Source organism: Physeter macrocephalus, chromosome 2, assembly GCF_002837175.3.
Source record: "Physeter macrocephalus isolate SW-GA chromosome 2, ASM283717v5, whole genome shotgun sequence".
NCBI lineage: Eukaryota > Metazoa > Chordata > Mammalia > Artiodactyla > Physeteridae > Physeter > Physeter macrocephalus.
The window spans coordinates 98,793,865-98,801,449 of record NC_041215.1 but is presented as its reverse complement, the minus strand read 5'-3'; the positions used below and the strand labels follow the sequence as shown (position 1 = coordinate 98,801,449).

Here is a 7,585-nt window from a genome sequence, read left to right as displayed (position 1 = left end):
TAAGAGAGGAATTCCTTAGAGAAAGCAGAGAAAGGATTGGGGGCTAGGATGATCATAAATCTCCCAGAATATTTACGAAACATACCCATTATAGCCATGAGCTTTAAAATGACTTTTTTTTTTTTTTTGCAGTAGATTTGAATATAAAAGCAATAGGCTTACAAGGCACGGCAGGCTGTTGATGAGAGTTCATTGAAACTGGCAGGCACATTGGGAACCAGCTGTTGGTTGTAGGTAGATCATTTTAAAGTAGTTAAAAAATATAAGGGATAATGCTAAGCTTTTGTACTTCAGACCATGAGAATTCCCCAAGTATTTCATCCAAGAAAATTACACGTCTTTCAGGTGTAGAATTACCAACTGCCATGCAGTTTTTCTTTGTGATGTATTTTGTCAGTGAATTAAAGAAAGCAATGTGAATTGTGCAATTGGTTATTGTAATGATAATTCAGTATGTAAAAGATGATAAAGGGAAGTCCTGATATCTTCCTACATATTTCACTTACATAGTAAATAGTGAGTTGGTTCAAACCTCTGTTGCTATAACTTCTACATAGTTTTCTTATAAACCCCAATACTTATGGGACATTATTTTGGGGTAGAAGTCACTTGGGCCACTGTACAGCTCTCTGAAGATCCTTGCAGGACCCCAGTGAAATCCCACACTTTTGCAGGTGTCTCCAGGTGTCTTCACTTCCGAGGAAGCTTTTTTGTGTTCCTTCCCACCAGAGATTTCCCTTCCAGAATTCCAGTGACAGCCGTTTGTATATTATGTGTACTTTCACATTAAGAGTGTTGGGCTCTCATAATGCTTGAGTTCACATTCTGCTTTCACTACTTAAGATGTATGATTTTGGGTACGTCACTGAATATCTCTGTGCCTCAAATTTGGAATAGCTCCTAAGACATAGAGAGATGTTTTGAGACTTAAATTAGGAAAGCCTCAGATAACAGTTTTAAAGCAATTAAAGTGCTGTCTGCCATACAGGAAGGACTTCATAAATGATAGTCATTTTCTAGTTGCATGTTCATTCTTCTTACTCTAAAGACAACGTTTTCTAATATCTTAACTGGATACCAAATAAGTGATTTCAAAAGGTGAAGTATCTCAAAGCATAAAAATGTAGTGTTCAAATATTTTCTAAGTAGGTGAAATGGAAAAATATAAACTCTTAGAATCCTTTGCCAAGGGATCCAATTAATCTTTCAGTAAGAGAAGAAGGTAAATTGTCAGCTGGAATTTTTATTGCCTTGAACATTTTTCCTTAAATTACATGGAATTACTACAGATAACTGGATAACTGGAATGCTGTCACTTCTCCTTTCCCACATTTTTAAAATTTGAAAATATGGAATTATTCAAAGTTCCTTAGCTTATAAATGATTTTTTGAGCCAACCAAATCTTAAAACAAGGATTTCAGACCATTTCGTATGCTTCAAGAGCTCACACAGAATATCCCTACAGTACTTTGCAACCGGAAGACAGAATTTCTAGTGTCAGGAGTGACAGAATGCTGTTTGGACTGGGAAACCCTGTGGGTCATTTCATTTTCATTTGGTAGTGAAGCAGAAAAATCAACATGTTGTGTGTCAGAGTACAATGAGAAGTACTCCTTGGCAGTTTGATTTTTAGCCATTGGTGAGGGGGGAAATATCGAAAGCAGGCTGTCAAGGTGTAACTTCACATAGGTAAGTCTGGTTTAAACTAGGCAGGTAGTCTGCATTTCGATATTACCAGAAATAGAAAGGGCCCTTTAGCTTGAACCAAATGCTGTAGGGAATTATAGCTCCTATGAAATCTGCTGCTCTGATGATTGATAGTCAAATCTGAAAATGAAATGTCTTAAAGTCTTCCTTTTGAACATTTCTACCTTGCTTGAACTTTATAAAGATAGAAAATGGAAACAGGTGAAGGGAAAAGAATAGCCATGTTGGAATTTCACCCTGAAGTAGAGAAGAATTTTTCAATTAAAAAGATAATCTAATAGTAATACACCAATTTTAAAATTTAATAGCTTGACACTTTTTTGATCTGTGAATAGTGTTTTTCATTTATATTTTACTAAATGAGAGGATAATCAAGCCAATTTACATAGATTTTTTTCAATGATAAATTCAAACGGCTTATCATTTGTACTATTTTATATTTTTTATTTATATTTTTACAGATTGGAATTGTTCATTAAAAAATGATTCATGCTAATTGTAAATAAAATAATTCACAGTAGAAAATGTTATAAAGGTAAATAAAAGTATTTATCCATCATTGCCACAAATCCCACTCCCCAGCACTAACCACAATAAATATTTGGTATGTATACTTTAATGAACAAACATGAAATACATACAAACATGTACGTATACACATAAGCAGAAAATCAGACTTTGTGTCGGCAAAAATGTTATCAATCTATACAGACTGTTATGTGAATTGCTATTTAAGACTTAAAAGTGCATTCTGTGCTAATATGTGAAACTACATAATTGCATTGGAGAGTATTCCATTAATTAAACAATAATTTTAAAATATCTTTACATATTTCTTACAACTTTTCTAGGGTAGGGGAACTATTATAAATAATGCTGTAATGAATATGATGGTTGCTTATCTTTTACATAAGATAAATCTCTAGCATTGGAATTGTTGAAACAAAAGGCAGCATACTGAAATATTTATAGATAGTGCAAAATTAACTTACAAAGCAATTGGGCTAGATTACTTTCTCACCAATATTTTTGTCAGGTTGTCATGGTATTGATTGCTCTCTCTAACCATTGTAGTTTTATAGGTTAATGTTTTTGTTGTTATATTAATTTGATTTTATTTAATTATTAATGACAGTAACATTCTTTCATGTTTTCATTTTTTCTTTGTATATTGTTCATAATCTTTGCCTACTTTTTTTTTTGAAATGGTCTTTTTCTTATTTAGTTAAGATGCATGTGTGAAAAAACACTTTTTTCTTTATACGTTAAGAGTAGTGAACTATTCTTTATAAAAGAGATTATTAACATCTTTATGGCGTATCATTTGTCAATTAACTTTGATCACAGTATATTTTGCTATACAGATGTCTCTGCCATACACAAATCCATCATTTTGTTCTATTTTGACTTTTTGGTTTTTCTGTTGTACTTAAAAGTTGTCTCCATTCTTACTATATTTAAATGACTTTTAAAAAAGATACCTGTCATCTTTCAGATACCCCAGAATGAAGTCCTTTTCAGAATTCTGTGTTCCACAGATGTATTTATTTTTGTACCATAACTATATAATCCTTATATCCATAGCTTTGTGTGTGTGTGTGTGTACATACATTCAGACATATATATGTCTGTATAAGCATAATAGGTATGGATAGCCACTTCCCATTTTTTTCTTATTAAGAAAAATTTTGGCTATTTTTGTACATTTATATTTCTGGTTATAATTAGTTAGTTAATTTCTGCCCAAAGTTGCACTATCTTGAATTTATCAAGTAATTTTATATCAATCAGTATATTCACAATATTCAGTATATTCATATAAAAATGACATACAAAATCATTTTATGGACATTTATACATTAGTGTTAAATTTTGTAGTTATTTTTAGTAAATATTTTTGGCCTTTTGGTAAGGTTACTATTATTGTATAATAATTTTATTTCTGTGTGCTTATTCCAGAATTATCAGTTGATTCATAAAGATTTGCTAATTAGATAACATACTGTCTTTAAATAATCAATGTGTTTCTTTTTTCCCAAAATATATGTATATTTTTTTCCTTTAATCCATTGGCTACAATCCTTAACACAATGTTAAAAAATAATGATTATTGCATATATCCTTCCTCATTCCTGACTTCAAAGGAAGTTTTTTGTTTGTTTGTTTGTTTTGTGGTATGCGGGCCTCTCACTGTTGTGGCCTCTCCCGTTGCGGAGCACAGGCTCCGAACGCACAGGCTCAGCGGCCATGGCTCATGGGCCCAGCCGCTCTGCGGCATGTGGGATCTTCCCGGACCGGGGCACGAATCCGTGTCCCCTGAATCAGCAGGCGGATTCTCGACCTCTGCGCCACCAGGGAAGCCCAAAGGAAGTTCTTCTAGTACGTTAAAATGAATCATGTGGATTTCTGGCAGATACATTTTATCACGTTAAAGAAGTTTTTTTTTCTTGGCTAGAACTAAGGTCTCTAAGTTCACACCATACTCAGCTATTTATGTGTTTGAGACTTTGGGCAAGTTATCTAAATTTCTTGTGCCTCAATTTCCTCTTCTGTAAATGGAATAGCAATTGTATTTATTACACCAGATTGTTGTGAGATTAATTGAATCGATAAATGTAAAGTTAGAACATTATTACATGCTTCACAGTAAATACTCAATTATATAGTTTTTTTCTTAGACTATCAGATTTTTATTACTTTTTTCTCAAAAAAAAAAACCATGTCAATATAATGCAAAATGAAAAATCAAGGGTCTATGGCATATCATTCTTTTTAAAAGGTGGTTTCCTTTTTTCCCCCATAGGACACGCTGATTTATTTAAGCCATAATCTCTTGACATTTTAACTCTTAAGTTCACTCTGTCTATAAAGTATACTCAGATTCCCTGCTGACGTGCCATGACTATGCTGAAAAACTTAGAAACAGTATGAGTAAATTTCACACAATTACTAGTCTCCTAAGAATGTACAGTGTTATCAGTTAGGAAACAATTGTGCGAAAGTCATTTTTTTTTTCCTTTTAAGTTTGGTGTAGGTGGAATAGCAAGTTTCTGATCTAAAACAAATAATGCATTGCTTCTATAAAGGTGACAACATGTAAGGCAGTTCAAAGAAAGCTGACTAACCAAACAAAATGCAGTTATTGGATTATCTTGCTCTTCATATCAGCTTAACTTGTTTTAATGCATTGCTCTTAAATCCATACAACACTCCATTTTACAGAGTAATCCCACTCTTGATTAATCTGTTCTAATGTGCCAGTATTATTTACACATTTTTTTTAGCCAAAAGTCTGGCCAGTTGTGGCATCAGGTGAGGATGTCGTCCTAGCTCTATTATCATTTACATTCACCAAGGGAAATTCTGGAAGTTCAGCACTTGTCCCTGGTCCCTGAAGGTTCACCTGTCTATTGGCAGTGCTAAACTGAGGAGCTATTCCAGCTCTGGATCCATGATATGGAGCACGGAAAAGAGCTCATTTGGTAAGCTTGGTGGACAGGCTGAGCCTCAGCTTTCTTCTGAGAAGTCACTTGATCCAAAAAGTCCTGTGTTGATGTGGCAGAAGCATGGTTTGTCTCATCACCTGTAAACAGTATTCACACTGGTAAGGTTTTTCTCCACTATGAGTTCTCTCATGCCTTTCCATATGATATTTTTGAATGAATCTCATACCACATTCATCAGAGCGAAATGGTTTGTCCCCAGTATGAATCTTCTCATGTCTCTGTAGCAGGTACTTCTGTATGAAATGCATGTCACATTGAAATGGTTTTTCACCTGTATGAATGAAGACATATCTCTGTAAGCGATAGTTCATTCTAAAGGCAGCATTGCAGTGCTCACAAACATGAGATTTAGGGGATTTCCAACCAAGTGATCCATTTTCATTTATTGTAAGCGTTTTTGCAGGAGAACATTGTTTCCATTTCTTCTTTTTCTGTAAGTCTACTGGCTCTCTGATTTGTTTTTTTGTCTCTCATCAGTTGCTCACATACATCAGTAAAAGTAGTTTCCTGCTTTACACTTACAGGGACATTAAGTACATACTGTAGTCCTTGAGGAAGTCTTTCATGTGTTTCCATCTGCTCTTCATTTTCAGCGGCCATGGCTCACGGGCCCAGCCGCTCAGCGGCATGTAGGATCTTCCCGGACCGGGGCACGAACCCGCTTCCCCTGCATCGGCAGGCGGACCCTCAACCACTGCGCCACGAGGGAAGCCCTCATTTCACTTTCTTGTTAACACTTCATCTGCAGCAAGGATCTCCTGGTGAGGCATACTCCAATCTTGAAGCACTGACTCCTGCAGCTCTCCAGACACGGTAGACTGGCCAGACACTCCACGCATTACAACCATTGCCCTGGAAGACTGCATTCCAACTATGCTGCCACATTTAAATAATCCTTCCAGTTTGTCGTCAATGTTCATGCTTAAGTATAACTGCCTGAGACTAATGTAAAAATGAAGACTTCAAGGAAGGGAATGCTGTAGAGTTGAAAAAGAAATCATGGTTGTGTTTCTACCTTTCATAGGCTTCAGAGACCCTCAATGCCACCACAATCACGTATGCCATCCAGTTCCTCTACAAAATAGGTCAGGCAAATGCCCATCCTGCCAGATCACTTGGCCGAATTTCCAAGCTGTTGATTTCTCCCTCTATCCGCCAGTGGGTGCCGAGGTCACCGACTGCAGGCGGTGGCAGCTTCAACCTTTCTAGGGGCCTTAAGAGGAGGGGAAGCAGGGGGGGAGAACTTTTGCTGTGGTAGCTTCATCGACAGCTCCCACCTCTGCGCCCATCTCCTCGTCCTCCCCATTAATATATGTTAGCCGTGTGTTTATCAAGTATTTTCCTTCATCTACCAATAAATTACAAGTTGTTTTTGTTTCTTTAATTCATTAGTGTAATGCAGTACATTAGATGATACCTTAAAACTCAATAATCCACATGTTCTTGGGGTAATATGCCCTAGAAATTAATTATTATTGTAATTTTAACTGATTTACTGGTATTTTTAAGGTTTTTTACATCAGTATTCACAAATGAGAAAATACATAACTTTCTCTTTTTTATATATCATTTTAAAGTTTATATATTACTGTAATGCTTTCTTAGTAGATTAAGGAAGTTATGGATTTTACCTTTAAAATTAAAAACAGTAATAAAAACTTTGCACTTGAACTAAAGAAAAAGTTGGGAACCAGGACGCAAGTTCAGGTTGGTCTCATGAAAGCCCATGATCTAACAACTAAATATGAATAACACAAATAATGAAAGTGTGAAATGAAATATTGGAAATACTGTAAGACAGCATCAAAGGATATAGTAACTAGACTTTAGACTACTTGAGCTTAAGTATTCTTTTTACTCATGTTTGTCACTCCGAGAAGTAACACTCACTAGGCACATAGCAGGAATTTCATCAATGTTGTAGGTGGAATTAATGATTAGACGGTTGGGTCAATAATTTAAAAAGGGATGTGTACATTGGGTGTCAGGAAAGACTTCACGAAAGCAGATAGCACTTGATGTGGACCTAGTCAAGAAAGTAATATTTTTGATACTTTACCATTGCTGGGTAGGAATTACTCATAGTAGAGAGAAAAGAATGTGTGAATGAATGGAGTCTGTATCGTCTAAGGGTATTCGGAGAATAAGTAGTAATCTAGATTGTTTTATGTTTAGAATACCAGTGCAGTAGAAGCATCTTTCCAAAATCATCATTAACTTTTGAAATAATCAGTATTTTAAAAAATCACAATACCTCACTTCCTTCAAAAGTCTTTGCTCAACTGTACACATTCTCACTGAAATGATCATCCTATTAATCTTTGCAACACCCCCACTAAGCACCCCTAATCCTTCTTATCCTGTTCTCTCT

The 7,585-nt window shown here is 35.3% G+C and overlaps 1 pseudogene; it reads right to left on the bottom strand.

Annotated features, from left to right (window-relative positions):
• Positions 1 to 4,988: 4,988 nt before the first annotated feature.
• On the bottom strand, positions 4,989 to 6,362 carry LOC102976481 (zinc finger protein 148-like; annotated as a pseudogene).
• Positions 6,363 to 7,585: the final 1,223 nt, after the last annotated feature.